The sequence below is a fragment of the Dipodomys merriami genome, unplaced genomic scaffold (genome assembly GCF_024711535.1).
Source record: "Dipodomys merriami isolate MVZ:Mamm:240054 unplaced genomic scaffold, mDipMer1.0.p SCAF_20, whole genome shotgun sequence".
Lineage (NCBI taxonomy): Eukaryota > Metazoa > Chordata > Mammalia > Rodentia > Heteromyidae > Dipodomys > Dipodomys merriami.
In genome coordinates, this window is record NW_027203382.1 from 16,912,338 (window position 1) to 16,932,230 (window position 19,893).

Consider the following 19,893-nt stretch of genomic DNA (forward strand, 5'->3'; position numbering starts at 1 on the left):
AAATAAGCAACAACAACAACAAAAACAAAAACAATGAAGTGGCACTATGTTTTAAAGTAGTAGGCACTAAGTTTGAGCACAACAGAACATTTGTTAGGAAATGGAAAGACTTGGAAAAAATTATATTAAGTGAAGTAAGCCAGTTCCAAAGAAACATAGGTCCCAGGGTTTCCCTTATTTGCAATAACTAGTATATGTCTGAGACAAGCAGAAAAGGTCAGATAGGTTGATGTTAGATGAAATGAACCCCAAGATAAGGATTCAAATTGTTTTTCTTTCTTGCGATATTTTTACCACCTAAAAGTCATTTCCCTTCATTTAGGTAAACACTGTTATGATGAGTTATTGCAGATGAGTTATGCTTTTTCATGATCTTCCTATAATAGGACCATTCCTCTTCCCTTTAATAAAAATATTCAGCTAATCATATTTTGTATTTTTACAGGTTAATCATTTCTTCTTTTCTGTTTTTTGTTTTGTTGGACAAGTCTGTGATAAATACTTTTGTCCACACATTTTTCTATATGCTAGATTCCAAATAAGTTATAGAGCAACATATGGATCAACAATACATGTTTTATATCAAATATTTCAAGATTGATTATATGAGTTTATATATTACTAAAAGTGTGTTGTAAACAATATATGTACATATACTTAGAGTATTTAAGCTATTTCCTAGGTTATAGTTATATAATTCTAATACAAATTTATTAGTGTTAATACCCATGTCTTTCTTTGGTATATTCTACCTTACCTTTGAAAATAGAAGTAAGTACATATTGAAAATGTGCTTTTGGATGACAAAGGAATAAACAACTGTGCAATCACATTTATAATTGTATATATTTGTAAAGTTATGTGTAGTTATTTAAACATTATTCATTTAATTTAATGTTATATATATATAATTACAGCTATATCTGATGTCAAAGGAACAAATATATGTCAAGGGAATCAATAATATATCATTTTTTGTTTTGGGTTACCCTTTAAAAATGAAGGTTGAAAAGGGAACCCTACTGCATTGTTGGTGGGAGTGTACACTTGTTCAACCAATTTGGAAAGCAGTACGGAAGTGCCTCAAAAGACTGCACATAGAGCTCCCCTATGACCCACAATCTCACTTTTAGACATTTACCCAAACAATCACAAACAAGCCCATACTGAGGCTACCAGCACGACTATGTTTATCACCGCATTATTTACCATAGCTAAGATATGGAACCAAGCCAAATGCTCCTCAGTAGATGAATGGATGGATTAAGAAAATGTGATAGATGGATAGATAGATAGATAGATAGATAGATAGATAGATAGATAGATAGATAGATAGAAAATGGAATTCTATGCCTCTATCAGAAAGAATGGCATTGCCCCATTTGTTAAGAAATGGAAAGACTTGGAAAAAATTATATTAAGTGAAGTAAGCCAGGCCCAAAGAAACATAGGTCCCATGGTTTCCCTTATTTGGAATAACTAGTATAAGTTTAGTACAAGCAGAAAAGGTCAAAAGCTATGTAAATATGACCATATAAAATGATGTTAAATGAAATAAACCCCAAGATAGGGACATAACTTGTTTTTTCTTGCTTGCTATTGTTTTTAACCTATCTAAAAGGTACTATGGGATTTTTTTTTGTTTCTCTTGTTTGTTCTTCCCCCACAGTATAATTCCTGTTTTCACTATATTTGATTTTGGTGCCCTGCATCTTGTATATACATTTTTCTAATTTGGGGAGGGGAAAGGAAATAACAAAATGCTGAAACAAGGATATGGTTGATCTGTTGTCACAATGAGATGCACACCATGTTGAAAACAAACTTTAGTACTTGGGGGTCAGGGTGGGTGTTGGGCAGGTGAGGAGGGAAGGGATGGTAAGGGAAAAACAAAGGAGGAGGTAACAATGCTCAATAAGAAATGTATTCATGTCCTTACTCATGTAACTGTAACACTTCTGTATACTATTTTTACAATATATTGACACACAGTATAAAAAAAAGAAGGCTGAAATAGGAAAATTGCATGTAACTAAGCTACACCACGAAGGACAGTTGAAGCACCATCACTTAATGGATTCCTATTTCACTTTTATCATGACCACAGGTTTCTCACCACAGGCAATATTAACCTATGTGTTCAAATTGTTTCCTTATTATGGAGAAATGATTACAAGTTCTGCTGAGCTGTGATGCAGTTATCTGGGGAGAGAAAAGGCAGGAGATTAGGAAACATTATTGAGGATTATAAATATCTACTAATCCTGAACTAGTCTTTAATTACCTCCATAGGACTCAGAATAAACTCAGCATTAGGATAAACAAAAGACAACAGTATAAGGATATTTTATTTTTAAATACAAGTTTTCCTAAGGACAAATTCAATGTCATTTTCTTCCTTGTATGGCTTTTTTGTCCATTTTACATTGGCTGCCATTCTGTAACTAGCTGATGTTCTAACTTAACTATAAATTATTATTTATTAATTATCTATTGTAATATAGGTCCTTATTTAATCTCTTTACATTGGTATATGTTAGATTTTTCCTCTCATGTTCGAAGTTATCTTAGAAAGCTGATGTATAATTATATAATCTTGATAATTTAATTTTCAATGGATAAATCAATAAATTTATTCAGTGCTGAATTTATTAGATCATTCATAATCATTGCCATAGAAAATACAAATATTATGCATAGTATCAATTTAAAAGATAAGTAGGAAGCCTAAGAATAAATTAGGTTTAATTTCTTTATGTTGTAACTCAGGGTCTCATGGTCTCATTTGCCTTTTTTTCTCATGTTACTACTCTATTACTTGAGCTGTGCCTCAGGTCCAGTTCTATTTTGCTGGTTAAATGGGGACAGAGTTTTGTGGAGTTTTCTGCCTGGGCTGGCACATTACCCTGAGAAATCAACTTCCTGGGGAGATAAGATTATAGATGTGATCCAATGATGTCTTGTTATATATAAAATTTAGGATATTTATTAGAGATTTGAGTTAATAGTTGTATATGCAAAATTTCAAATTATATCTTTACAATCATTGTCCTTTTATTTTATATTTTTTATGGTGGGAATATAAATTAAAATATACTTTATAGAAATATGGGTATTTTGTATATGATATGAAACATGTCTTTCATAACTATTACTTTCTTTCCTCAGTACCTTTCATTTTTATGAAAAGCTAAATATTGATATACTTTAAAGAGATTACTCTTTTAATCCAACATCACATTGAATATTTATTTACTCTTGTTTCCTCTTTTATAGTTTAATGTGTGTGTGTGTGTGTGTGTGTGTGTGTGTGTGTGTGTGTGTGTGTGTGTGTGTGTGTAGCAGCACATGGTATTACAAAATTATAGCCCAGTGTGGTCTTTCTGACATGGAACTGCCTTTTAAGGTTTCAAATGATTGAAATACATTTTTCTCTTCCTATATAGCCCTCTATTCCCTAAATTTCTAGATGGAAATTCAGTGAGCTCTATAAAATTCAGGGCTTCACAAACAGGTTAGTGGCATGGTTTTGGTGTAGTATGATTATAATCAGATTTATTTCATTTTAGCTATATTCTACAATGTTCTGATATTTATATTTCCCAAACAGACGTCTAAATACTATCAGGAAAACTTCTTTCTGCCTCTACAGCTCATGACATATCCATGGACTTTCAGCCTGCTTTGTGCATTAACATTGTGCCATGACACACTCTTACAAATCATGATCTCGATGAACTACATGTATTTTATATATTAATTATATAAAGATTATCAGAAACTGACTTATCCAGGAACCAAACCTGTGATTTTTCAAATAAAATCATAGGTATAGGACAATACCATGAAAAAATAATTATTTACAATAGTGTTATTGGGAAGTAAAATTAATAACAATATGATTGACAGGTAAAGTATAAAATTAGATGCTTTAGGCATTTGGAAAGTCTTGACATGTATTCTCCTAGTGCAAAAAATAGACAACAAAATATATTCCATATTCAAAATTGGCCGTAGGTTAGTTCTGAATATTCAACCATGGTAATTTAGTTTAAAGGCATGCAATGTCTTTCCCTTACACCTAGAGCAAAATAGTTGATAAGGTTGAGAGTATATAGCTACTTAACTTCAGTATTTTACAAACATTTTGGCTCTGGGCCTTCTATTCAGCATCTAGACAAATGACAAGACATTTTAATGTATTTTTTTCTCCTCACTACAAGTAGAAGTACACTTTAAAAATTAAATTAAAATAGTACCCAGAAGCATATTCCATCCTTGTTGCACTCGCCATTCATGTGGTCTACGTGAGTTTTTCTCACTGTATACAAGTGTCTATTTTGCTGTTACTTCACAGTGTCAGAGTAGGTATGCATATTTTATGAATTAAGATATGTACATATAATTTTATAAAATATTCTCTCCCTTCAAATCGGTATCACCTGTAGGACTTTTATAACAGAGAAAATAATTTTGAACCTTTGATTACAATGAATGTAAAATTTATGATAACTGAGATATAAATACCCAAATAATGAAATACAAACTTAATTTCAGGAGTCAAGGAGAAATGTATTCAAAATGCCAGATACACTATTTGTTATGGAATAACAATTATAAATATAAAGGAAAATTAAAAGACTAATTTTTTGTAATTTTTGATAAGGAAAAAAATAGAAAAAAATATACATCAATTTCAAGTTCAGTTACTCTTTCAATTCAGTAAAGTAAAATACTGCAACAACTCTTAATGTCTTCTCATTCAATATGAAGGGTTTTTTTTGTATGGTAGCTTCTTTCATTTCAAGCAGACACAAGTCATTTCTGTTTGTCTGGTAATTACTCAGGAGCAATACCAGTTTCTTATATCAAATCCTAAAATGTCTTAAAATGTCATTAAAAAGACACAAATATTCTACCAGATAAAATTAAAACATTTATACTTCAGAAAATAAATTTTAAGACACAATTATATATATATATATGATAAGATAGACAAGAGATATAATTATTAAGTCCATTTTGAAAGCTAATTTTTCTTGAAAATTAACTGAAAATATAGAAGATACAATTGGTTTATTTCATATATATGAACATGTATTTTATAAAGTTTTCTATTCTTACTGATTGTTTTTTGCTAATGACTGAGTGCTTATTCTGAATTTAAAGAGCAATTTTTTCTGTATTAATATCATGGGATTTGTCCTTTTTTAAAGTATAGGTAATGTGCATACTAATTTGCATTCATATTTGTGATAGTATTCCAGAGTTTGTATTTATATTTAATGTTAATGTATGCATTTTATGCAATCTAGAAAATAGTAATTTTCACTTCTGCTTTCTTGAAATTGCTGCCTTTTCAAATTGTAAGATATTGAAAACCAAGGCAACCAAGAATAAAAATTAAGTATTTTGATTCATTTTGTTGCTTTATTTAAGTACTACATTTGTAAAAACTGGCTTCTCATTTGAACTAGATTACATCTAAAATTTTCTGCTTAGAAATAGAGGATGGTTATGATGCTGGAGAAGGCAGATAATAAATATCCAGCCTTAACGATTCTGACTTTATAACCAATGTAGGGTTGCCTAAAACTGACTAATGGTTTCTATTTCCGTCAGTTGACTTTCAGAATCCAAATGATTTTAATGTCTTCCGAGCTGTTTCCCATTGTATATTTGGAGGCTTTTAATGAGACATTTTGAAACAAAGTTTATATGGTATTTTTGCTCATTAAACTCGTACATACTCATCGGAAGTCAAAGAGCTAAAGAAATTACAGTATTTGATAGTCTATACTATCATTTACTACATATTTTAGTTTTATTTCTGCTCATTCTTTTAACACACACACACACACACACACACACACATATACGTATCATACTAAATCATTTACATACATATTTTGAAATGAATCCACATTCATTTATGTAAGGATTTATGTGAAGAGCACAGTTAAAAGTGAAAACACTATACCCATATTTTACTTTATGTAAATTTAAAAAATGTTACTATGGAATTAGAACATAATCTTTAGAGTGTACATTAGAATACAACATATAAATGGTAGTTTAGTCACTTTGCTTTTGTTGTTGTTGGTGGTGGTAGTGGGGCTTGAACTGGGCACGGTGCCTGGGCACTCACTATTCCTCAGCTCTTCAGCTCAAAGGGAGCACTTTCCCACTGGAGCCATAGCACCACTTCCGGTTTTATGAGTGGTTTATTGCAGATAAGAGTCTCATGGACTTTCTTGCCCAGCCTGGCTTTGAACTGCAATCCTCAGATTTCAACCTCTTCAGTAGGTAAGATTACAGGCTGGAGCCCCTGAAGTTTGCTTTAGTTTAATATGTTGAATGTTCTCACTACAAAAAAGATGATTTACACAACTTTATAGATTATTTCACAATCACCAAATGTTACTAAACCAATATTAAAGTCACTATATTCATGATGTTTAATAGAAAAATGGTTAAATATTGACATTTACCTTTTCAAAATGTGAAAGAGAATTTTTTTCCTTTTCTCTCAATATACAGTTGCTGTGAAGGTTTTAATATTATTGTGGTATGTGGAAATATTATCTGGAATATGATATTTGTATGTATATATATCAGTGTATGCAACACATATATATGCAACACATATGTATATATTATATTTACTTTTACCTATAATAGAACTTTTGTATTTATTTCTTAGGAAGCTCTATTGATAACACTTTCCCTAGCACTCAAAGAAGGTATTCAAGATATTTGTGTAAGTAATTAATGAGTTTTTTTACTCTTTTCAAAGCTATAGAACATTCAGGTTCTAGTCCCTAATTATGACCTTAGAGAGTTTTGACCTGCATTTTATTTGCAATGCAAATACTCAGCAGAAAAATTTGGTAAACTAATATAAGCTCTGATTTTGTGCCAGTGGCTCATGCCTATAATCTTAGTTATTCAAGAGGCTAAAATACGATGTTAGGGTTTTGAAGTCAGCCCAGACAAGGAAGTCCATGAGATACTATTCTCCAATTAACCTCTCAAAAACCAGAAGTGGAGTTATGCCTTTCAGTGGTAGAGTTAGGCCTGAGCAAAAGAGCTCAGAAACAGCTCTAGGCCCCTAGTTCAAGCCTCACAACCGACAGTAAATAAATAAATAAATAAATAAATAAATAAATAAAATTTAGACTCTAGTTGGGAGTTCCCCACCCCCAATTTTGGTGCCTAACCTATTAGATGCCAAATCAGTTACTCTCCATAAATTCTCAATATCCTAATCCTCCAAATTTCCCTCTTCTTTGCAATGACAACGATTTCTGTAGTTAGTAAGGCCAAAAGATTTTTTTCTTTTGTTTGTCGTGGGGCTTGAATTCTGGGTTTGGGCGCTGTCCCTGAGCTCTTCAGTTCAAGGGGAGCACTCTACCACTGGAGCCACAGCACCACTTCCGGCTTTCTAGTGATTAATTGGAGATAAGAGTCTCACGGACTTTTCTGCCCAGGCTGGCTTTGAACAGTGATCCTCAGATCTCAGCCTCCTGAGTAGCTAGGATTACAGGCGTGAGCCACCAGCACCCTGCTAAACATTCTTAAAATATCACATTCCATTCTAATTCCATGAGTAACAACACTTTAGAGCATAATCAGAATTAGACCTTTAGCTTTGCTCACATTGCTATCTCTTCTTCCCCATAATCCGGTTCTCAACAAGATCAGCAAAACCGCTATCTGGCCTCTCTGCTGTGACCTTACTGCCTTAGAGCAGTTGCCAGTCAAGTGATATTTCTAGGCCAGAAGACTGATTCATGTCATTTTGTATGAAACTCTCAGTACTTCTCATTTGTCTTGGAATATGTGAAAAACTCTCATATTAGATTGGAAATGGAAAATATATGACTACAGAAATATCTAACATAATTGTTCTATGTAGTATAAGACATTTCTATATGGAGAAATGAAAATGGATCTTAGAACAATAAATTGTGGAATCATTCATTCACTCAAGTAGGGCATTTTTCTTTAATTTTTATTGTTATTATAAAGGATATGCACAGAAGATTTACAGTTACACAAGTCATATAAATAATACATTTTTTCTATTTACTTTTATGTGTTTATAACAGACATGTTGTATGATGTAAACCATTCACTCACACACACATACACAAATATTTTACATTGTATTGAGTGAGTCTCCATAATTCCATATAGTTTATTGATTTTCATTGGGAATCAGCAGAACAGCGTTTTTCAGGGATCAAATATTAGACTGAAGAACAAGATGACTTGGGAGAATACACATGACTAAACGTTCAAAAGAATGAAGTTAGTTATAAATTTTAATGTGTAAACAAAATGACTTGTAAGGCATAATGGTTAAGAAGAGGAATACTTTTGTAATTCCAAGGAGAGAGCTATGTATCTGGGACAGCTCTGACACATCATTCTTCATTCCCAGTTCAGTAGAGTGCAGCTAGAGAGCTAGCTACAGATTGGGACTACACAACATAAAATTGATTGTGGTTGGATAAGTACAAAATTGGTCTACCAAAAAATACATTCACTTCATGCTTTTTATAATTCATTTACAAAGATGGGCATTCAGGTTGATAACAATTCAGAAGGAATTAAGGTATTCTCTAGGAAAATAAAATTATCTTGAGCTATGTTATCTTATGTTTATCTTCTCTTGGTATAACAATCAGTTATATATGTCTTATTCTTTATATGAATGATCCAATAACATATAAATAACACATTGACTCTTGCTAAACAGCTAACATGGTAATCAAACCAGAGGTATTTATCATCTATCACACCCTTAAGTCAATTAATTTATTAAATAAACAAATATGTTATAAATTTATTACAGAAAAACTTAACTGGGAAGGATTATAAAATAAGTATACATTTAATATTTTTAAAGACATATCTGTCACTAATATAACTATAATATTTTTTCTACCCTTGTGATTCCTGTATTACTGCAGGAAGACATCAAAGATACATGGTTAGTCTCACTTTTACTGAAAAAAAGTCTTTTTCAAGGACATATACCTACTATTAAGGTCTGACTCTTTGAGTACAGCCACAACAAAGTTTCATTTAAGATTATCCTATCATAGGCAGTAAGGACATATCCCTCTTCTGAAAAAAAATCAAAGCATTTAATACACATGGAGTCATTACTTTATTTATCCATGATTATAGATAAAGTTACCCAAAAGATTGCACTTCTCAGAATGAGCACAATTTTCGAATCAAGTTCGATTTCATGTCTGGCTCATATACCAAACTATAGTATGAGGTCCTAGAGTGGGGATTGGATGTGAGGCTGAAGATAGAATAGAGCAAGAGATCTGTGAGTATTTACCTCTTTCCAAAGTAAATGTATGAATCTCCAGGGACAGCAGACAGCATAACTTAATAGCCTTGACTAGAAAAGATGGCATTAAAGATGGCATTAGAAGATACTGACACTTATTTCCTATGATCTGTATATGGACTTATTTCAAGTAGTATCTAATCGCAAAGAGCTCACCTGGAAGGAAGAGAAAATGAATATCACTGCAACATTCTAAATAACTGCTGCTGAAAGCACTTTGTTAAAAAGGCAGTTTGTTTTAAAGTTTGTCATATACATATTGTGCCAATCTGATAATTCTAATCTTCACTTCAAGTGTGAATTACAGTTCCCATTCTTTCCATTGCCTGTCTATTGCTGGAAGCAAGGTATTCATTGTCCGCATTTTTGAAGGTTCTCTGTTTAATCATGTAAAGTTTGGGCATATAAATTATTGCGGTTTTCTCCTTCTTAATCACAGTGAGGGACACAGAAAATCTTGACACTAACCATACAGCCCGAGGGCATGCAGCACCTTCAAGTAACCCTTAGGTGGAGAACAACTGATACAACTTTTTAGAAAATCATCTTGTGACTGTGCCAACTGTACTTCAAAACAGACAAGACATCTAAAAATTAAAATCATTAGTATTTCGTTGGTCATTGATATTTTGAGTGAACGCATATTATTTCTCTTCTGGACAATGCTTAAATTTGAACACATTTCCATACTCTGTGTTCCTCTCTAACTTAAAGTGAGTAACTCTATTTAAAACTTTGGTGGGATAAAATTAAAGTGTTATAATCTCAGATATGAAGAAATAATTCATGTTTACCCATCTGATGAGTGAGCAATGATTATCAACACCACACTAAGCTGTCAGAATTCATAGAAATTTCTCAAGACAGAAAATATATTGATCTGCATCATAGAAATTTTATTTTAAAATGAAAACAAAATTTACAAATTAATCCTGGGTCCAGTTCAGGCATCTGCCAATTTTCAGATAAAATTTATCATAAAATCTCAGAATAAAGTTGTTTGCCAAAATTACAGCCAATCAGAAGGAAATGACAATCTAGGAGAATATTATTTCATATTCTATATATAGGTTAAAACATATTGGAAATAAATGTTGAAATAAATATTGACATCTTAAATGTGAACTTGACAATTTGGGCTCAATATTATGGGTTTAACCATCTATGAAAATGTACACATTAAAGAAATGGAGTTATGTCAATAATAGCAAGGAAAGACCTATAGTATTGTTTCCCAACAGAAACACAGACCAGAAAGCAAAGTAAAGTAGGAGTTTGTGGCAGAAATTGTTGAAGGCCTTAGAAATAAAACAGATTGAGTCAGAACATGTTGACCTCTGTGTGGGAGAGGAAAATTATACATAATAAATGTGTTAGTATGTGTCCGTTTTAACTTGGGCTAAAGATTGAAGTCTATATTATAGTTATCAAAAATACTGAAAAAGTAATGAGCCATTATACATATGAGAATGATAAAGTTTAATGAGTATAATAAGTGCTAAATACATAAAGAATTATAGAAAAGGTACAAACTAGAACCTACTGACTCATGTCTCTGCCTTAGCCTTCAGCAAGTATGGAGAAAAGATCTAGAGAAACTCAGACAACAAAGCATGAAACAAGAATGGAGCTTTATATCATGAATCTGAGTTTGTAATAAAGTCTTGGTCAAGGATTTTGCTTTACAAAAAGTTAAATAAATAAATAAATAAAAGGACATTCACCTCTGATGTTAGCATATGTTTGAAAAAATAATAAAATTTATAATCTATACCACTTCACATTTAGAATTAGCCAGAATTCAAGAAACAGTCACAGAGAGATGGAAACAAAAAACGTAGAAAATATTCTAAAAGAAAAATAAATCGATCTGAGGAAACATATATATTTCAGGTACTAAATACAAAACTAAAACCAAAAAAACTAAACAAAAAATGAAGTTGTGCATACACAACTGAGAAACATGAAAAGCAAATTGAAAAAAATAAACAATTCAACCATGGAAACAGTGAGAGAATAACACATTATACACAATGGAATATGGTCTAATTAAGGTTTTAAATCACATAACCCACATGCGGAAAGAAAAGTTGAAAATAGCAACTTAGATCCCTCATTTGTCAAACATCCTTCAAACATAAAGGCAAAAAAATCATTTTGTGAGTGGGATATTTCATCACCATATGTATTCTAAAGAAATGAAATTTCTTTAGTAATTTAGTAAATTACTAAATTAGTAAATTACTAAATTAGTTAATTACTAATTTACTAAATTACTAAAGAAATTTCTTCTGTATGACAAGAAACAATATCCCACCATAAAAATTTTCTAAAGAAAGGATAAAAGTTTCAGTACTAGTAAAAATGGAATAAATGGAAAATAATACTTACTTTGGTCTTTGCTTGCAATATCTTTATAAATACTATTAAGTTCATAAAATAAAAATTTGGCATGGGGTTGGGGTGGAGGGGTGGGGGGAAGATGGATGGGAAGGGGAAACAAAGGGGGAGGCAACAATGCTTGATCAGAAATGTACTCATTACCTTGTCCATGAAATTGTAACCCCTCTGTACAGTATTTTCACAATAAATAAATTAATTAATTAATAAATCATTAAATAAATAAATCATTAAAGCAAAAAAGGGCTGGGGATGTGGTTCAAGTTGTAGAGTACTTGCTTAGCAATCAGGATGCTCTGAGTTCAAGCCCCAGTACTAACAAAAAGGGGAAAAGTCCTTTTGAAATAAATGTTCTTGATAGTATTACCAGTAAAAAGAAAAAAAACTACATTTACCACAGTGTGTTTTTGGTGTGCACAGAAACATGCCTATCTACATAATGGCATAATACATAATCACTGCAACACAAAGTATGAAAAGAAACCAGATGTCAAAGAGGTAAGAGGTAAAAGTAATCAATTTATTGCCAGAGTGATTTTAAAAAGAAAAGAGGATAACTCATGCTCCTCATTTTAGTTAAGAGGAGACATTGTAAAACCATCATTAAAAAGTGCTGTAAGAAATTCTGTATGTGTAAATTAGAAAACTTAAACAAAGGAAAGAAAATACAATTTTTTCATGAGCTGGAGTGTAAAAATTGACCATTTAATAGATTAATTTGAATTATTTGACACTCTTTAATGCACTTTAATGATGAAAATAACCTTACATTGTAAGAACTGGAGGAAATACACTACTGGGTAGGATTCTGAGCCATGCACACCTAGAATCATCCTTCCAAAGGACAGAATGCCATCATTCTCATCTGTGTGGTGTACCACCAAATAAATTAAACCTTGGAGTTTATATAAGTAGAGCTATGGGGAATAAAAGCCAAAAGGAGTTCAAGGGGCTGGATCAAGTGTCAGTTTTTTTTCTAATGAAGTGTCAACAATTAATTTCATTTTCAATTTATTATTCCAATTTAATCAATTAATTGTCATCACTAATAGGTATACACTACCCTAATGTCTTAGTACATAAAGCATAAAATTCCCCTTATGCAATATTCTAAATTCAGCTGTCAGTTTTCTTAATATGTAGTTATACTTTTCAAGTATAAAATAGTTGTGGATGTTACAGTTCCTTTTAATTTAAGACATTTATTAATGTCTAGTCTTAGATTTTTTAAAAAATTCATCATTCATATTCCATATATAAATACAACATTTTATTCTCCCATGAGGAATTTTAAGCAATATATGTTGCATGTCTATAATTATAAGCCACATTAGTATATGCATCTGAAACCATATACCATATGCTATGCAATATATTTTTCTTCTGTGGTTGGTGATACTAAATTTCGGAGGTATGGTTTCAAATTACTTATTCTTCAAAATGGTTGCTCTATTTTAACATCCACCATTAATATATAGATCTTTTAATTTGATATTCATACAAACAAAACGTTATTTCACCTTTGGACTTCAGAATGGGTGGATATATTTTAACTGTTTAGAGGTTTAGTTGGCTTTCAAATATTAACTATTCTAACATTTTAAAATGTGTATTTTAAGTCACTTGTATCTTGTTATGTAATTTTCAGTTTCTATATCACACAATTTTTTTATTTCTATTTTTGAGTGATTTGAATGATTTGAAAATATTTTTCAATAGCAACTCTTCCTTGTCTATCTGTATTCAATTATCTTCCGGCATTTCTAACTAGCACTTCTTTGTTTACTTAGATAAACTTACTAATGAGGAGTTTTTATGCAACTCAATAAATCAGTCTTTCCCCTATGATTGTTCCAGAGCAGCTCTTTCCCATATCAAAGTTTAGCATATTTTAAACACTCAAGGTAGCACAAAGGAGACACAGCACACATCTCCTCTATCCCTTGATAGACAATAATTAATGTGCATTGAAGTTGGATATAATCAGTACATTCACCACTGCTTTCATTGATTTTTCAATAAGGCTTAAGGCTATGAAGAAGAAAGTTCTTTTTTTTTATTCCCAGTGTTTTATTTAATTTTCTCCCCTACTGAACCAAAATTTTCATTTGCTAGCACAGTCTTTATTTATCACCTCTTCTGTTTCCCATCTTGTTGCCAATTAAGTCACAGATCATACCAATTAACAGCTGTTTCTTAGTATTTTCAGCCAGATACTGTTTGTGCCAAGTATGACTTCTTTAAATTTTGAAATAATGACTGTTTGCTTTGATTATAAGAAAGTACACAATTGTGTTACTAATGTCTGCCCTCATACTAGACTGTAATTCTTCAGAAATGAAATTGAAAATGATGGGAAATTCATCTTAATTTTTAACTTATGCATGTATCTAAGTATATGTATCTATGTACAATATTACTACAAAAGTTAGAATATATCTTCCTCAACATATGAATACACAGTATATTATTTCCACTTAATATTAGAATACTCCACTGAAAAAAATGTTTTTGTCAATTATGCTGTTCTAAGTTATTTAATATGTTTAGTAACATTTATTCTCACCTTTTACTCTTCTCCTGAAACAGTTCATTCTTGCTTATTTATTTTTCTCAGTTTAGGATTAAAATATGATTTTCAGGGCTCAAAACCTCAACTTTTGCATTCAGAAGGCACAAATTTTGAATTTGTGTGAGAGATTTTTCCTTCACTATTAAGTGAAAACCTTTGGACCATAAGAGATGAAATTTCTTTTATGGGTTAATAATTAATAATTTTATTAATATAATTAAACATGAATAATTACTAATTATGTGAGCATTATGTGACTATTAACATTACTAGTGTATTAATCTTGAATTTTGCTTACTCACTGAAATCATTTATTAATTCTAAAAGCCTAAGTGCGGCATGGACTGTGATGCTGTGTTGATTCTTCTTGTTTTTTATAATCTTGATAGATTTGAAGGTACTGGTTAGGCATTTTACAGCACATCCTTCAGTTGGGTTTGTCAAATGTTGTCTAGAGATTCATATGGAGATAGGGTGAAAAACTAAAAATAAGTAAAGAATAATACTTGTTTTATTTTTACTAATTTTTTATTTTTGCTAAATTTATGTAAATTGTAGTTTATCAAGCTAGACTTTTTTTTGAATCTTTTTAAGTAGTTGCCATTCTACAGAGCAGTTTATGAATATAGTGCCTGTTGATCAATGCCTTTCTCACCCATTCCTCGCTCCCTACCCCTTTCCACACTTTCCTTAATTGTTAGGTTATGTATTGAATTTGTTTTGCCATTTAACAAAACAAGTTATACAGTGCAACTTGTACTGTGTCATTCCTTTGGCATCTTTATATCTCCCTCCCACCCAAACTTTTCCTTACTTTTCTCAATCCTGTGTCATTCACTCATCATTTATTAAACAGTACAAGTCAAAAACTAAACATTGCTAATATTCATGAACAATATTATCATTAACTAGGAAAGAGTCACATTGGCATTACATAATAAAATTATCACTGACAGGGTGTTAATTGTTCGTTCAAAGGGTATAGCAGAATCTATTAACAAAACTTAACTTTGTCATCACCTATGCCATTGATGGCTTCAAGGATGAAAGCAAAAGAGGAAACCATTATGCTACTTGGTTCATTGCTTCAGTGAATTGATGATGAATGCTACACCACTTAATGAGAAGGAGAACACTGTAATAGATTTGGATAGATTAGTGAAGTTGAAAGATCTTAACACATATGAATATAAATGTAATATGTATATCTATCTGAGGATATTAGCCTGAGGTTCGAGAGAATACTTAGATACCGCATGCATTAGAAGGTAAAGTCACATAAAATTAATTATTATAATTATTATTTTTGTAGTTCACGGGGCTTGAACTCTTGGCTTGGGCACTGTCCCTGGGCTCTTCAGCTCTAGGTGAGCACTGTCCCACTCAAGCCACACTGCCACTTCTGGTTAATTGGAGATAAGAGTCTTACGGACTTTCCTGCCAGGGCTGACATTGAACCGCGATCCTCAGATCTCAGCCTCCTGAGTAGCTAGGATTACAGACATGAGCCACCAGTACCCGGCAAAATTAACATTTTATACTACATGAAATTATCCTAGGAACGTAAAAATATTCAGGAAAGAAGAACATTGCACAGTTTTATTTGTGGGTGATAGATGAGAATCCAGCAAAAGAGGCAAACAAACTAACAAACTAAAAGCAGAGTTTGAAAGTACTCAACAAAAGATATGCTTACTTTAAAAGTTAAATGCTATTACCCTGATTTGATCATTATATATTATTCACATGAATCAAATTATTTTAGTATAGCCAGTGCTGGTGGCTCATGCCTGCAATCCCAGCTACTCATTAGGCTGATGTCTGAGGATCAAGGTCGCAAGACAGCGCATGGTGGTAAGTCCATGAATCTCTAATAATTAATGACTAAAATGCTACAAGTGGAGCTGTTGCTCAAGTGGTAGAGAACTAGCCCTGAGTAAAACAGCTAAGGGCCAGTGCCCAAACCCTGAGTTCAAATCCCAGGGCCTGAACATAAAAAGAAATATTGTAATATAGTCAATAAATATTTATAATTACTCAGTGCCAGTTAACACAGGAAGAATGAAATAAAACAGAGGCAGCAGAGATAGAGAGGAAACAGATGTTTTAATATAGAACAAAAGAGCACATTTGCATCTAAATGTAAGCATGAAGAGGAGGAACTAACATAAGCTTATCAGAAGCATATGATGTAATCATTTCAATATAATACAAACTTGTAAAGCTAGACACATCATTATATAGAGAACTTAATGGATTTGTACCAACTGCACACAATTATGAAGCCAAGATTTAAATCAGTAAAAATACATAAGAAATGTGTCAAAACCCACCTTTATTTTCCCAACTTTCTCTCATTTCCATATTATTCAGTCTTCTGACTTAGGAGGGAATAGTTTTGTAATATAGTATATACATTTTCATTAAACTACTGATGACATATTCTTAGTATCCAATTTTTATTATAAGTAGAACATTTACATAACTACAAATGAATCACATGGATAAAAATAATACAGAAATTTATAAATAATTATAGAAATAAATATAATAAACATATATATTGGAAATTAAAGAGTAAAATGTATAGGATAAAATCTGTAATATTAAATCAATATTCTGAGGATATTATGTTAATTATATTATTTGAATAGTAGTTTTTCTTCAAATTAAACTTCATTTACAATAAAATCCTAATCAAAACATCAGTAAAATTTTACCAAATTATGTAAATTATTGTGGAGGAATGGAACCAATAATTCTCAGATAATCTCAAAAAAGAAGAAAAATGTTTGAGGTTAATTAGATAGCTTTCAAGACATTGAAGGCACAGTATTCTAAGTGGTGTGATATTAGCAAAAATAATGAAAACAGAAAAGAAAAATGTGAAAAGAGAGCCTAGCCATACAGCTAGATTGTGACACACAAGGTCTTTTGCTGAATGCATCAAAGAATTCAATGAGAAAATGATTTTCAAAAAAAAGTTATGAATTAAGTATATAATTAAATAGTGAAAGTATTGGGGGCTATAAATGTAGCTTAGTTTTTCCTCGCATTTTCCATGCCCTGAATTGGATCCCAGTCCCATCAAAAATAACTAAGTGATTAATAATTTTACTTTGTACAACAGTTATATGAGTTTGATCCTAGGTTCATAAAGTAAAACAAAACAATTTGAAATACTATTAGAAGATAATCTAGAATTCTTTTACAGTCTTCACAGAGGTCAGAACAGCATGAAGGCAGGAAGATATGCTAGGGAACCATTACTTCATGACAACCAGAAAGCAAAGAACGAGGCAGAGGCAGTTATTGGATAAATGCAATAAAAAACTGGTCCCCAAATGACATACTTGCTCCTCCATGGCTCACTTCCTCATGTTATCACTAGTTCCCAAAATACTACTACTAGTACTACTACTAGCAGAAGTAGCACTGCTAGTATTACAATCTATTCCAGAAGCCTGTAGTAGATATTTGACACTCAAAACACAATAATTAGTATTGTTAACAAAAAGAAAAATAATGCTTTCCAAAGTGGTTAAACAAGGTTACACTCCCACCAACAGTGCAGTAGGGTTCCCTTCTGTCCACATAGCTTCTAGCATCTGTTGTTATTAGAGTTCTTGATTATAGCCATTCTAACTGGGGTGAGGTGGTATCTCAATGTTGTTTTGATTTGTATTTCTTTTATGGCTAGAGAGGTTGAGCATTTCTTCATGTGTCTATTGGCCATTTTTATTTCCTCTTCAGAGAAGTTTCTCTTTAGCCCACTTATTTATTGGGCAGTTGTTTCTTTGAGGATTTGTTGGGAGATTTAATTTTTTGAGTTCTAATTATATTTTATTTTTATTGTTAGTTTTTATTGTGAAAATACTGTACAGAGGGGTTACAATTACATGGGCAAGATAATGAGTACATTTCTTATCAAGCATTGTTGCCTCCTCCTTTGTTTCCCCTTCCCATCCCTTCCCATCTCCCCCCCTCCAATTACCCCCATTACCTCCGCCCCTCAAGTATATTTTAGATATGAGACCCTTGTCCGTTGAATGGCTAGTGAAAATCTTCTCCCAATCCGAGGGCTTTCTCTTGATCTTGGTAGCTATGTCCTCTGCCATGCAGAAGCTCTGCAGCTTCATGCAATCCCATTTGTCCAAACTTTCTTTGACTGTTGCTCAAAAGATTCCACATAGAGCTCCCCTAAGACCCAGCAATCCCACTTTTGGGCATTTACCCAAACGATCACAAACAAGGCCATATTAAGACTACCAGCACAACTATGTTTATCGCAGCATTGTTTAACATAGCTAAGTATGGAACCAATCCAGATGCCCTTCAGTAGATGATGTCATTTATTCCAGCAGAAAGAATGACATTGCCCCATTTGTTAGGAAAAAAAAAATATTAATGAATAAGCCAGGCCCAAAGAAACATAGGCTCCATGGTTTTCCTTATTTGCAATAACTAGTATATGTATAGGAAGAGCAGAAAAGGCCAAAAGCCAAGTACATATGACGATATAAGATGATGTTAAGCGAAATGAACCCCAAGACAGGGACACAATATCTTTTATTTCTTTCTTGCTATTGTTTCTAACGTATTTATCATGTACCATGTGATTTTTTTGTTGCTGTGTATGTTCCTCCCCCAAGGTATAACCCTTATTTTCACTTTATTTGATGTCGGTGCCCTGCATCTTGTATATATACTTGTCTAATTCGGGAAGGGGCAGGGAAAAAACGAAATCCTTACATTAGGATACAGGTTGGCTTATTGTAACAATGAGATGTACAAAATACTATGTTGAAAACTAACTTTACAACTTCAGGTGCGGAAAGGGGCAGGAGAGGGGAGGGGGTAGTTGTGGAGGTCAGAGGGAAGGGATGGTGGGGGAAAACAAAGGAGGAGGCAACAATGCTCAATAGGAAATGTACTCATTATCTTGCTCATGTAACTGTAACCCCTCTGTACAGCATTTTTTTACAATAAAAAACACATAAAATAAATAAATAAGTAATAAAAAAAAGAAAAAGAAAAATACTGTTATTCCAAGTGTTAGCAAGCTGAAAGAGCAAACAAACTTCTTAGACATAGCTGATGGGTATGTAAAATGGCTCAATTATATTTTTAAAGTTAAGCCTATCTCAATATTAGGACTCAGAAATTCATTTCTAAAGTATTTAAGAACAATTTTAAATATATTTCCTGAAAAGAATATTTGTACTTTATTTCATGTAAAAAACAGACTAAATCATATATCCAGCAAGGTAAATAATCAGGAAGTTACTGTACATTTATACATTCAGATTCTCTTCAGAAATAAAAATGGAGACAATGATGCATGTAACATGGACAATTCTAAAACACATTATGTTAGTTGAGAAAAAAAAGGTACCAAATAGTTTACCTATAATATGGGAATGGGTAGAACTAAACTGTTATTACAGAAATAATCTCTATCATCTGGAAGTGGACAGTGAGCAACATTGCTTAGAATAAAGGGTAAAAGAGCATTTATTTTTCACAATGCAGAAGTGTTCTGTACTTG